Genomic DNA, 13,518 nt, shown 5'->3' on the forward strand with positions numbered 1-13,518 from the left:
GGAGGGGCTGTGGGCTGGGGAGGCAGAAGCCCAGCCAAGCATGCCAGGTTGGCTTTCGGTTTTTCTTTTCTTTTCTTTTCTTTTTTTTTTTTTTCAACAGGCTGCAGGCAAAAGGGGACAGGAGGACACTACCGCAAAGTCAGCCTCGGAGGCAGAGGGAGATGGAAAGTGGAGATGCTCTTTCGCTCTTTTTCCCTGGACAGAAGCACAATAGACCTGCGTGGCAGAATTAAATTCTGACCTGTCTGGTTTCCTCCGTCTCTTCCTCCTCGAATAGTGGTTATTTATTGAGCACTTATTATGTTCTGGCACTTAGCTGAACGCTTTGGAGATAAGGCAGAGTGAATCTGTCTTCCCCTTGCCCCCGCTTCCTGATTCCCTCCCGCCCCCCCCCCCCCACCGCCGCCCGTATCCCTCGTGGGGAGGCAGCTGGAGGGAAGAAGTAAAGAGACGGTTTTATTAACAATCAAGGCTCCCCGAGTTTTGTTAGGAAATTTGTTAGTTTTTCAGACGCACTGCTCAGGAATGAGAGGCCCCAAAGTCCCGTCTGGCAACCAAGCTGCCAGCTGCCGGAAGCCCACTGCCCTCCCCCCGGTGTGTGTGAAGGGCCCTCCCTGGGGTTTGCACCGTCCTCTCTCCCGGCTGCCCGCGAGAGTCTGCATGGCTGTCCAAGTCAGAATAGCCCTCGCAGGCTGGGGTGAAGACAGCCGGCAAGCTGGAGATGTTGGCACCTTCCCGTGGCCTCTGGGTGTGTCTGTGACGGGCATCTCGCAGGATTGGTCCTTCCTGGAAAGAGACGGTATTCGCATGTCCTTCTAGCTTCGCGCTGTCCCTCACCGCCACCCCCCCCCAACAGCCCCTTGGGGTAGGTCCCTGATCTATAGGGCCTTCCTGGATTCGGGGGCGGATTGATCCCCAGGACAGGCTTATCACTCAAGTTGCCTTGGGTTGACTTGCTCCAGTCTGAGGTCCTTCACTTCCCGAACCCAGATGGGTCAGAGGAAGTTCAGCCTCCCCTGGGCCATGGGTGCTGGTTCTCGTAGGGAGGCATGTGCCCCGGGCCCCTCTATGGTGTGGGTTCTGTCACGGCGCAAACATGGGAGCGAGACCGGAGGCCGGAGGCTGGGCTGCTCACTGCTCACCGGAGGGTCGGTTTTTCCTGCTGTCGAATATGAGAGACCGTACTCCCGATGAGCGAAATGCCTATGCAGCTCCCGGCTGGCCAGGCCTCCCTAGAATGGCAGGCTTCCAAAATCAATCTGTCACTTTCCAATGAATAGTTATTGAACGCCCTCTGACTGCCTCACATTTAGAGCCGGCCCAAGTGCTTAGGTGAGCTGATCAGGACTGTCCTTCCTAATGAATTGGTCCCACAGGAGCCTCTGTCCTTTTCCCAGGGTCACTGAAAAACTTCAAGCCTCCAGTTATCAGGAGCGCTGTTTCCTGTGACCAAGAATCCACAGGCGTGCTTTTCGCCCCGTCCAGAATTCCTGGATGGCCAGCCTCCTGGTCCACCCCCCAGACTTTGTAATTCTGCCTGGGCAGCCGGGCACGTTTGCATTTGCCTCCCTCCCTCCTCCCTCCTTTCTTCCATCCATCAACCCAGCCCCTTATCCTTCTGCTTAACTATCTGTTCCTACGCCCTCCAACCATCTAGGCCTCCACACGTCCTCATCCACCCAATGGACCACCCACCCTCCACTTAGGGGCTCATCTGGCCTCCGTAGGGTCCATTAGACATAAACTCTGCAGCCGCCCTCGATCCATCCTTCCATCTTCTCAAGGTAACGCAGCCACCAAGCTGTGAGGGCCGGAATCTGAATGAGCTCTGCCTCATGTTTCCACTCTACCCTGCACCTCCAAGACAAAGTAATGGCTGAGCCTCACAGAGCAGAAACACTGGATGGCTCCCAGAGGTGTGGACACATTGCCATAAAGGTTCAGAGGAAGCAGCATTTGAGCAGTGCTCACGACATGAAGTCAAATTTGGAAAGCCGGGATCTAAAGGGCAAAATAGAGGGGTTCCAGAGGGACTCGGTGGGGGGAGGGTGTGGACAAGGGTCAAGGTGGGTGGAGGGTGGAATGTTGGGGGACGGGTGCACTGCGACTAGGGGGTAGGTGCCGTCTAGACGGTCGGGGGCTGAGCGGATGGAAGGGTGGCTTGGTCAGAGCAAAGCGTGTGGATGGCGGGAAGAGGGCCGCCCCCAGGCTGGAGCAGATTATGGAAAGCCAGGTCGTGCACCTGAGCTGGGGTTCATTTTGTTAGTGCAGGGGGGAGACAGGAAGCTGATGATAGAAAGTTTGCAGTGGGAGAAGCCACGACCCGGAGCAGACCTTGAACTTATTTGCTTTGGGGTGCTGGCTGGTGCCATCCTCCTCGGCCTGGGGAGATGGGCCCAGACCCATCTGCTGGCCCAGGGCTCTCCCCGTCAAGCCCACGTGGCAGAACTCGGCCAACAGGGATCTTGAACGACCCGAGTCCAGAACACGGGTTGGCGTCGGGAGCGGGACTGACCGTGGGCTTGCAAAATGCCGCTGTCCGTGGTCATTCCATAATGGTCATTGCAGTCCCTGCCTACATCCACCAAGAACAAAATGGCACAGGAAATTGAACAGCTTCCCAGGGTCTTGCCTCTGGCAGGGGAGAAATCTAGGTCTTTTATGGTTTCAGACATAAGTGCTGGCCTGCTGCTATGCTAAAAATTTCAGCATCCGAAAGTTCCAAGCTAATTTTCAGGGGGGAAATTAGGGGAGAAGTGTCTTTTAAAACTCAGAGAATCTTGTGTTTAAAAACTTGGTTGCCAGGGAAACTCTTTCTCCAATACTTCCTTGCCACTATGTTATAAATGAAACCCCCTAACTGAAGGGTAATTAAGGTAATTGGTAACGCTGCTTGCAGAGAGAGAATGTGGCACAGCAGTTGGGGGGGAAAGGGGCCCCCAACTTTTTAGGGCACACACACCCCTGAGCCCTGGGGAAGCTGGGCTCATTACTGCACACAGGGGGCTTGATGGCACCTTTGGAGGAGAATATAAGCCAGGGAACAGCTGCACGCTGTGTTCTGTGAAAGGCCAAGCAAGTGATTGCTGAAAGGAAATCTTAAATGTCATGCTGCTACCCCGTTGGCTTCGAATAGGTGAAAAGCTCCGTGAGTCAGCTAATGAGCAGATTGTGAAGGCCGCAGTGTTCTGGCCCCCTGTGGCCGTGTTAATGTATGTGGTACCAGGCAGGAGCTGAAGCAATTGTTATCTGCCACCTTCGGGAGGGAGGCAATTTAGCATTTAGTTTTTGGTCCCAGCCATCCAGCAATCCATCTGTCCATTCATCTAACCCTCCATCTGTCCATTCATCCAGTTGTCTGTCGGAAGGTCCATCCACCCACCATCCATCCACCCATCAGGCCCGCCAGCCACCCATTTATTCATTCATCTACCCATCCGTCTGTGTGTCTGTCTTCCTGTCTGTCCCACTCACCATCCACCCAGCCATGTGCACATGCACACATCCAACAGAGATGGTAGGAAGGAAGGATGGATGGATGGATGGATGGATAAATGGTTGGATGGATGGATGGACAGATGGACGGATGGACAGATGGACGGATGGATGGATGGATGGATGGATAAATGGTTGGATGGACGGATGGACAGATGGACGGACGGATGGATGGAAGGAAGGGTGGATGGATGGATGGATGGATGGATGGATAAATGGTTGGATGGACGGATGGACAGATGGACGGATGGATAGATGGAAGGATGGATGGATGGATGGATGGATAGATGGATCAATGGACAGATGAATGGATGGATGGATGCATGGATAATGAATGGACAAACAGAGGATAGATAGATGGATGGATGGATTGATGGGTGGATGGATGGACAGATGGATGGGTGGGTGGATGGATGGATGGAAGGATGGATGGGTAAATGGATGGGTGAGTGGATGGGGGATGGAGAGATGGGTAGAAGGATGGGTGGGTGCGTGGGTGGGTGGGTGGATGGATGGGTAAGTGGATGGGTGGATGGGTGGGCAGGTGAGTGGGTGGATAGATGGATAAGTGGATGGATGGAAGGACAGACAGATGGAAGGATGGATGGATGGATGGATGGATGGATGGATGGTTAGATGGATGGATCAATGGACGGATGGATCAATGGACAGATGGATGGATCAATGGACAGATGGATGGATGGACAGATGGACGGATGGGTGGATAGATGGATGGATGGTTGGATGGTTGGATGGATGGATGATGGACAGATACTCATTAATGAATGACTGAACATCCACTATCCATCTATCCACCTACCTTTATTTACTTGTGTAGGTATCTGTTCATTTATACATTCATCCATCTGTCCTCCACCCATCCATCCATTTACCCTTTCCTCCCTCCCTCCATCTAGTTAGTAAACATATACTGAGCACCCATATGGCTGGTGACAACGGCTGCCACTCAGTGAGTGCTTACAGCGTGACAGGCACTTTCCAGGCATGCTACGTTAGCAGCCTTGGGTGTTATTATGATCCTCATTCTATAGATGAGGCAGTAGGGGTGTTCTTAGCGCTGGCAAGGGTGGGAGCTTGGATTTTAGCCCTTGTCTCCACCCTGGGTGCAAATCCCTAGGGGGGGGGCCATGGGTTTGGCATCATCCATCCACCAGCTTTACAACCCTCAGAGCAAGAGGTGAAGGAGGGCGGGGACGGAGAGCAAGAATGGAAGACCAGGAGGGAGACCTCCGTCGGAGGTTCCAGGAGCCAGAGGCTCTCAAAGACCCGGATCCAGCTGGCTCTGACCCTCCCCTCCAGTGCGCCTGCACACATATGAACACCACCCACCCGGCCCCCTCCCCCTCCCTCAGGGTAAATACTGCCAACGTGGTCAGGGAGCTGGTGCCAAGGTGAAAAGTCCATAGATTACAAACCCTCATGGTGGAGGCCAAGCCCCCGGGAAATGTTGTTCTCAGAAGCTGAGACCTTTTCCCCAGTCAGCTTCCGGCTAGTCCCTCCACCCCTTCCCAGGGAATGCCAAGTAGGCGAGCTGGTGTCCCCAGCCTTGGCCTCTGCCTCCCCCTTCACCGCCTTCCAAGGTACCTTTCCCCCAGAGCGGGGCTGCTTGTTGGAGGACTTCCTAAGTACCAGGGGGCCCGGGGCCACGCCAGAGTGGGGAGGGTCGGTCCAGCCAGCGTTCCACTGGGAGGGGGCTCACCGTTCTCATGCTCATTCACTTCTCTGTGCCTCGGCTCCCTCTTTTGTACACCTCTTAGTGGGAGTTCACAGAAGGGGCGCACGTCAGGTGTTCCGAATGAGCTTGGCACACAGTAGGCGCCGAATAAATGTCAGCTCTTTATGGCGATGGCCTCCTCTGTTCACTGCAGGCCTGCAGGGGAGAGCGTGTTGGACAGAGGGGCCCAGCCGTTGGGTCCGGCTGTGGGGCTGCTGTTGCACGCTGTAGGCGGCCCGGGGGCCCGCTGAGCACCGGCACCTTGCAGAGGAGAGGGTCGGCCTGCGGTCGTGTAGATCTGGGAAGGACACCCTGAGCCGACGTGGCAAGCCACAGTCCCGGGGGACACTGCCACGTTGCAGACACTGGTGGGAGCCGGGACCCGGGGAGGGGACGCCCCTCGGCGTGTCTTTGGGAACAGGTGTTAGGAGCTCTACGTGGTCTGAAGGGACTGATGAACATTTGTTGAGGGAACCACTGAAGAAGAGGGCTGATCTGAGCCAGCTCCCCGCCACCAGTGACCCACGCGGTGCCCTGTGTCAGGCAGACATTCAGTGCCACCCGTCGTCACATCCCGTACAGCAGGCCGCCTCTCTGGGCCCCCCAGGCTCCCCTCCGCCGCAGCCGTGACATCAGTGTCCAGCTTATGGGGCTTGGGGGGGGGGGGTGGGGGACTTGCCAAGGTCCCCGGATGCCAAGAGCAGGGCCGCGTTTGAACCCCGGTGTGTCTGAGCCCAGGGGGGCTCTCTGCCTTCCAGCCGTCTGCGGACCCCGGGGGAGACAGGCGTGGGTCCCCCCAGCGCTTCGCAGATGCTTCCAATGGTTGGGTGACAGTCTGAGTGCCCAGCCACCGCTTGCTGAGTGTTAGCCCCAGGGCAGGCTCCGGGGCTCCTGGGCAAGCCCGCCGTGTGGCCCTGGGCTTTGGGCAGCAGTTTCCGTCGGGGGTCCCTGCCCAGGGGTGGACTCTGAAGATGCCTTGGAACTGCTTCCCGAGCCCAGAGCTAAGCCTGAAACATCTGTCCCTTCCTGGATAAGCAAGCCTAACACCTGCCCCCTGTCGGGTGCTTGCCAGGGGCACAGCGCTATGCTGGTTACCCTCAGCGCCCCCGTGGGTCCCCCGGAAAGTCAAATGTGCCGTCGTCCTCACGAGAGACAGAGGGGAGTCGGCCGGGAGGACCACCTTCTCCGTCCTTCCTGCAGACATCCCCGGGTGATGCCACGTCCCTCCTGCCTCCGCTCCCCCCGCCTCCCACCCAGGCAGGCAGGCAGACGGGGCGCTGCACCCCGTCTCTCCAGGCGGGGAAACTGAGGCTCAGAGCTGGGAAGAGGCAGACCCGAGGCTCCCAAGTTTTCTCTTGCTCGCGCTGCAGACAGTCTGGGTGAGTCATCCAAGGTCACCCAGAGCCTCTGCCGCAAGACAACAGTGTTTTGACTTCGGGTCAGGCCCTCCTTCCATCCCGCCGCGCCGCGAGGGGAGGGAGGCGTGGGGGCCGCCGGGGGCCTCTTTAATTCATGAGTTACTGGCAAAGGCACAATCTCGGGGGAAGATTGATGACCGGCTGCAGGTATTGGTGGGCGGATTCATAAAGCTTTCGGCAGCCGTAAATCAGATGAATATTCAAGATTCCGCCTCGGGAGCAATTCTCCAGCTCTGGCAATAACAAGACGGATATGCCGCAGGAAGGCGGGCGCGGTGGCCTCAGGAGCCCCCGCGCGAGGCTCTTTCCACTTGCACAGAACTTCTGCTTTGCCTGGGGAGCTTGGGCGGCTGGAAACACAGAGGAGATCGTGGGCCCCAACCCCCAAAAGCAGACCCCTTTTTACAGATGTGGTTTTGGTTTATTTTTAATTACTAAGGTCTTTACATGCAGTGAAATACACAGGTCTTAAGGGGAAAGTGGGCTGAGTTTGGGCACCTGTGTGTGATCTAGAACATTCCATCATCACCCCCCAGAAAGTTCCCTTGGGCCCGACGCTGTGCATATCCCACCTCCCCGAGCCCCCAGGCAACCACTGATCTTCTTTCTGTCACTGCTGGAAGGTTGTGCCTTATCCAAGGCGGACAGACTTGTGGGGTCCCTGCCCAGGGGTGGGCTCATTGCCCACCTGGGTTCCTTCTCCGGGTCCAGGTTAGTGTTCTGCTCAGCCTTGTGGGGGGGCGGAATGCATTACTGGGACCCTCTCGTGCATGGCTGCGTGGCCCCCTGGAAGCCTTGGCCATGGCGGGTTGAACCGTTCGCCCAGCGTGGCCGCCTGGCCTGTTCCCAGCTCTGCCCGTGTGGGGCAGGGCGACTGGATGCCCGTACTCGGCTCTCTGGGGACCTCCGCTTGGAGGTGGCGCTGCTGGGCCCAGGGGCACATGTCTGCTGACCTGTGCAGGGAAGCGCCCCACGGATTTCCAAGTGCGTGAGATGTTGGTGCCCGCCGGCCCAGACCAGCGTCTCACCGCGCTTGGCGGTCTGTTGTTGGACCCCCGGCCGCAGGTGTGTGGGGGCATCGGCACGGGACCGCCCTCCGTGAGTCTCCACTGGTCCTGCGGGAGGCGGGCTTTCCCCTCCCCTGACCAGCCCATGGGGACGCAGCTCGGCTCCGGCTGAGTTCAGGGGCTCAACACCTAGGCTCCACCTTCCACGCGAGGCTGAAGCTTCTTCCCGGGGGCCGCTGAGGCCCAGCTCAGACGGGTCCTTACAAAGCTGTCCCCCGGCTGTCCACTGCACCCAGGATACAACCCCGACTCCTCCTGTGCTTGGCCGCAAGGCCCTGGGGGATCCCACCCTGGCCACCCCTCTGCCCTCAACTCAGGCCACAGTCCCTCCTGCCAAGCCGGCTGCGGCCTTCTGGCTCGGGGCAAGTGCACTGGCTGCTCCTTCTGCCTGGAGAGTCGTAGAGGTGGGGTCTGCGTTTTCACCCCTGCCCCACTTTGGGGTCCCACAGCCTTGTTTTCAGGGAACCCCCGAGGGCGTAGAGGCTTCAGAGAGCCCTGCTGCCCTGCCATCTGCCGGTCCTGTCTGTCTGTAGACGGGGGGGGGGGGGGGGGGGGGGGGGCATGGGGGGGATGGGGGGCCCTGGGAGGGGTCACCGTCGCCTCCTGCAGCAGTCAGCTTGCTGGCTGTGGGTTAGGTGCCGTGTGCTGTCGCTGCCCCCACCGTGATCCTCACCTGGAAACTGAGGTCACCGTAATGCCAAAGACCCCCCCTCCCCCCCCCCCCCCCCGCCCTTCCCAGTCTCCAGCCTCTCTGAGGACTGGAAACCCTGAGTGGTCTGGCATCTTGCCTGGTGAGGGAGCCCTGGGCCGGCTTCGGGCAGAGGCCAGCCTCCTTGAAATGCCTCCCTCTGGGGATTCACACCCTCCCAGTAAGGCAAAAGGAAGGCTCTTGCCATTTCCTCTTCTGGAGAACATTTCCCCGCTCCCCGGCTGCCAAGATGAACTTCTCTGCTAATTCTGGGCTCTATTATTTCATTGGTATCAGCTGGCACCACAGGCAGATATGAAGTTCATACTTTGGAAGGACCCGTCGGCATCCCAGAGGCCAGAGCCCCCCCACCGCCCCAGGGCGGGGAAAGCCAACACTCACTTTGTCCGCAGCAACGCCCTCCCCCTGCTGTTCTGTCCTGGGGTGGGCGTGTTGACAGAGGACCCTCTCCCCACCACCCCCGCCCCTGCAATCTCTCCCCAGGGCTGCAGGCACTAACACCGTAGTGCCCGGGGAGGGGAAATGTCCCGGGTTACCCCTCCCCGGCCCTTCCAGCAGCCCCGATTTCTATGCATGAACCCCGGTGCCATCCACCAAGCCCTCGGACCAGCTCCCCAAAAGGCAGTCACCCCAGCTTTCTCCCCACCGAGGGAAAAGTTTCTCTTCCTAGACTTTCAAAGTCCAAGAAAGAACCTTAGCAACACAGGCACGTCCACGGGCAGACATGTGCGTCATGGAAAACTTGGAGGCTGGTGATTGGGACATCTCTGCTGCAGCGAGCCAGGCCCCCGAACGCTTGAAAAACAACATAATGTATTCCTGTCTGCAGCTCTGAGCAAAAGCTCATTTCGTGTCTTGTGTTTCCATTTCCTGAGGATTAATAGGTGTGGAGGGGGACTCGGGCTTCGTGCCGAATATTTATTTAGTCAATATACACATCAATTTAGCAAATTAGAGATTGCAAGCCATTTCTAAGCAATGCTGTAAAAATAATAGCTGTACTTTAAACTTGTAATGGATTTTGGTGTGGGTGGGGGGGTGACTACGTGCCTGGTACTTTGTTCTCCTTAAACTTCAGCAAATGTCTGAGTCATTGTGGGTGTTTGTTAAGAAAGCAGACATCTCAAGCCCGTCGTCTGGGGTACGCGGACGGGGGTCTGGGGTGGGGGCTCTGAAACACACTTGGAGAAGCCAGAGTGGGCTCTGGGTGGAGGGACCCTGCGTGTAGACCCCGGCCGTGCTCCTTCTCGCCGGGTGACCGCGGAGGACGGGGTTCTCGGCACTGCTGACCTTTGGGGCTGGATGGTTCTCTGTCACGGGGAGGGGGCTGTTCTGGGCCTCAGAGGATGTTTCTGGCAACATCCCTGGCCCCCACCCACCAGATGCCATGAGCGGCAGCCCCAGTTGTGGTGATCACTGATGTCTCCAGAAACGGGCCCGTGTTCCCTGGGGGCGGGGGCACGATTTCCCCCCGTTGGGAACTACCGGCAAACAGCAAGGCTCTCAGACCCTCTGAGCCTCAGTTTCTTCCCAGAGGCCCCGCTTCTGCAGCGCAGTGAGAGCGTGGCTGCTGCCCACGAGGGCTCAGGGACGAGCAAGGACTCGCCCAGGGGCATTCAGCCAGCGCCCGCTGAGCTGGGGGGTGCAAGCCGTGTCCTGCTTCTTGGAATGGTCGAGGGCTTCTGCTCCGCCTCCGTCAGCCAGGGGAGCTTTCCGCCCCTCCGTCTCCCCTGCTCTCTCCCAGCACCGCTGCTCTCTTGCCGGGACTTCACCGACTGTCTCCTGCTGGGATGGGGACCCTGTGAGTCGCCCCTCCTGGCTTCCGTCGTCCTGGCCCCTGCTGTTTCACCAGCTCTTGGCACGGTGTCGATGAATCAAAGAATGATTGAATGGCTCCCCTGAACGGTTGCCAAGGCAGAGCCGCTGACTGCCCCACATCATCTACTTTCCCCATCTTCTCCAGGAACGAGGACCCCGATTTTTAGCTCCTGGGCACATGGATGTGCGACTGAGTGCTGGCCAATGACATGTAAGTGGAAGTCTGGTGTGTGGCCTTCCAGGAAGTTTCCTCACAGAGAGGGAACAAGTCCTTCCTCGCTCCTTTCTCTTTCTTGATGGCTGGAATGAGGACGTGAGGGCTGGAGCACAAGCAGCCACCTTGGTCTGTGAAGTAGAAGCTCTGTGTTGAGGATGGAGGGGCAACGAAGTCGAAGGGACCTGGGCGCTGGTGACTTCTGGCTTGATTTGTCCGTTCCACATACCACACTGAATCCTAACCGATGTTCTAGGCTTCGGGGAGTGGCCAGGACGGAGGAGGGAGCAAATGTTGTTTCTTTCTGTTCGGGCTGCTCCCACATCAATGGGTGGCATGGGGCCTGGCAGTCAGAAAGAGTTCCCACCTACACTGTCAAGTCAGGTCCCCCCGAGCTCCCAAGGTCAGAGGGGAATCTGAGGTCCCGGGAAAGAGGCAACGTGCTGAGGAGCAGAGGCAGGACACAGGAGTGAGAAATGGGCCGGGCTTCCAGCCTTGAGATGCCCACTCGAGAGCCAATGTTTCTTACTTGTCATTACTGCTTCTCTGACTTCCACTCAAGTACTCCATTCATTCACTCGTGCATTCATGCAATGAATGCCACGCTAAGCCTGCCGGAGGCCGGGGCCTGGAGCCTGGATGATAAGGATTACAGCTTCTGGAATCCTGGAGCGAAGCCAGCTAGTCGGGGGAGACAGAACACCAAGCAGCGAACGGGGAAGGGGACCGGGGGTTAGAGTGGCCTGCTTGGCTGGGAATGAGGGGAGGCGCAGTTGAGGGTGTCTGAGCAGGGGCAGCTGCGGGTGGAAGAGACAGGAAACATGCCGTGGGAGGTGACAGGTGCGGAAGGAGGGCCGCAGGGAGCCGCCATGGCGTCGGCAGAGGGACCAACCTGTGCAAAGGCTCGTGAACGGGGAGTGTTGCAGGGGCGGGATGATAGGCGGCCAGAAGGCTGGACTGGGGGGGGGCAGCCTTGAAGGCGATTCAGTTAGGGGCTCAGGTCCAGGGGACCCCCGTCAGGGAATTATCCAGGGGGGCTGGAACCACATAAGCACCCGCCCGGGGCTTTGCACGCTGCGGCTGGTTTTCTCCGCAGCCCCTTGGGTGCCCTGGGCACCTGCCCGTGACTCCGGGAGCTGGAGGCCTTTCTCAGACCACTCGAGCGGCTCCTCCCGTATGTGGGGCAGGCTGTCCACACCACCCCCCCCACGCCCCCACCGGGCGCGGCTCTCAACCCATTTTATTGGGCCCATTTCACCAGGAGGAAAATCGAACTGAAGCCCAGGGAAGCTAAGTCATTTGATCAACGACACACAGGAAGTGGCAGCCAGGACTTGGATCGGAGAGGCTGTGTGTTGACACCCTGCCCTGTGGCATAGGTCCTACTTGGTTCTGATTTTGACTTGAAGGCCCCTCCAAGCTCAGGGTAGACCCCGTCCTTCAGCTGTGACAAGCACCTGGGGACTTTGTCACGAGGGCTGGGTTTGGGTAAGAGAGAGGAGAGGAGGTGTCAGATTCCGGCCACGTTTGGGGGTTGAGCCGACAGACTGGAAACGCAGATAGTATGTCGGCAAGGCGAGAAGCAGCAAAGACAGCCCCTAGATTCTTGGCTTCAAACAGCAGGCAGGGCCAGGTGGGGCCGGACCACCCCGCGGCCCCTTCTTGGTTCCGACATCCTGCTCACGGAGGAAAATCACGAGCCGTGTTCCACAGTCGCGCCCAATGCTTTAACACAATGGCTGCTCCCCCGGGAGTGGGCTTTCCGAGGATGGCCACCTCCTAGCAGCACCAAGGGGGCCCGGCTGTGACACGGGCGGGCTCACCGCGAGTGCCCACGCGGGAGCACAGAGCCACCCTAACATCGGAAGCTGACTTTTAAAGGGATGCCCGTGTGGGGGCGCCTGGGGGGCTCAGTCGGTCGGTTAAGCGTCCGGCTTCGGCTCAGGTCACGATCTCGCGGTTTGTGGGTTCGAGCCCCGCATCGGGCTCTGTGCTGATGGCTCGGAGCCCGGAGCCTGCTTCGGATTCTGTGTCTCCCTCTCTCTCTGCTCCTCCCCCACTCATGCTCTGTCTCTCTCTGTCTCAAAAATAAATAAATGTTAAAAAAAAAATGGGTGGCCATTTTAAAAAAGCATTTTAAAGTAATTCCATTGTGTGCATGCAGTTTTTGGCTGCTCAGGAAAGCAATCCTCAACATGGTTCAAGGGTGTTTGTGCAGGAGGGGGGCGGGGAGAAAGGGGGATGTTTAGGACTTGCAGAAATTGGGAACGAAGCGGGGGCTGTGAGAAAGGAAAGAGTTTGGAGAGACAGCACGCCAGGCAGGGGACCGACGGAGACAAAGGACAGGAGGCAGAAAAACGACTGACCGTGTTTGGTCGTGGCCGGTAGGGTGGCTCTCTGAGCCCTTCTAGAAGATGCCGGGGCGTGGGCCAGGGTGGAGGCTGATCAGGCTGGGAAAGGAGTTACGGGTTCACCGAACGGAGCAGTGTGACCCCTCAGGAATGACAGGTGGGGCGTGAAAACTGACGCTTCTCTCTCAGAGGGGCTTTGGTTTTATTTAATCTGATCCAACATGTTGTCACTGAGGCCCCGCCACGTACAAGAACTTCATGAAGACACGATGGGGAGCCAGACAGACGTGGCCCCTGCCCAGGGGGCACCCGCTCTAGTGGGGCAGCTAAGAGACCATCGTGTGAGGCCACCCTTGGGCAGGCCCTTCCGGGGAGCAGGCTGAAACCTGGGGAGCAGACTGCCCTCAATCCCGTGGGTTGTTCTGGAAGGTAGACAGACACATTCTTGCTGCCTTGAGGAACCTGCTCGTCTGCCATCTGTCTCCATCCAGAAAGGGGTTCCTCAGTTTGGGACGAGGACAGAGGGCCCCCGGGCAGCTTGGGTGTCCCTCTGCATGTGTCCCGTGAGCAGAAGGCAGCTGTCAGGATTTAACCTCTTCTTTGTCCTGAGCAATTCAGGTCCAGCTGAGCACGCTCAGTTGGACCCGAGTCCTTTGGAGCAAGGCTGCACCTCCTCGGAAGGCCCGAAGGGGGCGCCCCCATCACGCAAGC

At 58.3% G+C, this 13,518-nt stretch overlaps 2 long non-coding RNA genes across 4 annotated transcripts; one reads left to right on the forward strand and one right to left on the reverse strand.

The window, feature by feature from the left end:
- Window positions 1-423: 423 nt before the first annotated feature.
- LOC144615857 (uncharacterized) lies at window positions 424-9,191 on the reverse strand. 3 transcript variants are annotated; one of them, XR_013554475.2, is made up of 3 exons: window positions 8,806-9,191; window positions 5,267-5,386; window positions 424-786 (listed from the first exon to the last, which is right to left on the reverse strand). It is a non-coding gene; the product is annotated as an uncharacterized LOC144615857 (long non-coding RNA). The 3 variants fall into 3 exon arrangements; XR_013554474.2 differs by lacking the exon at window positions 8,806-9,191 and adding an exon at window positions 7,602-8,055; XR_013554473.2 differs by lacking the exon at window positions 8,806-9,191 and adding an exon at window positions 6,565-7,595.
- Window positions 9,192-9,512: 321 nt separating this feature from the next.
- LOC132670518 (uncharacterized) lies at window positions 9,513-12,507 on the forward strand. Its single transcript, XR_009606760.3, has 3 exons — window positions 9,513-9,565; window positions 10,388-10,453; window positions 11,718-12,507. It is a non-coding gene; the product is annotated as an uncharacterized LOC132670518 (long non-coding RNA).
- Window positions 12,508-13,518: the final 1,011 nt, after the last annotated feature.

The sequence above is a fragment of the Panthera onca genome, chromosome A3, assembly GCF_046562875.1.
Source record: "Panthera onca isolate mPanOnc1 chromosome A3, mPanOnc1 haplotype 2, whole genome shotgun sequence".
Lineage (NCBI taxonomy): Eukaryota > Metazoa > Chordata > Mammalia > Carnivora > Felidae > Panthera > Panthera onca.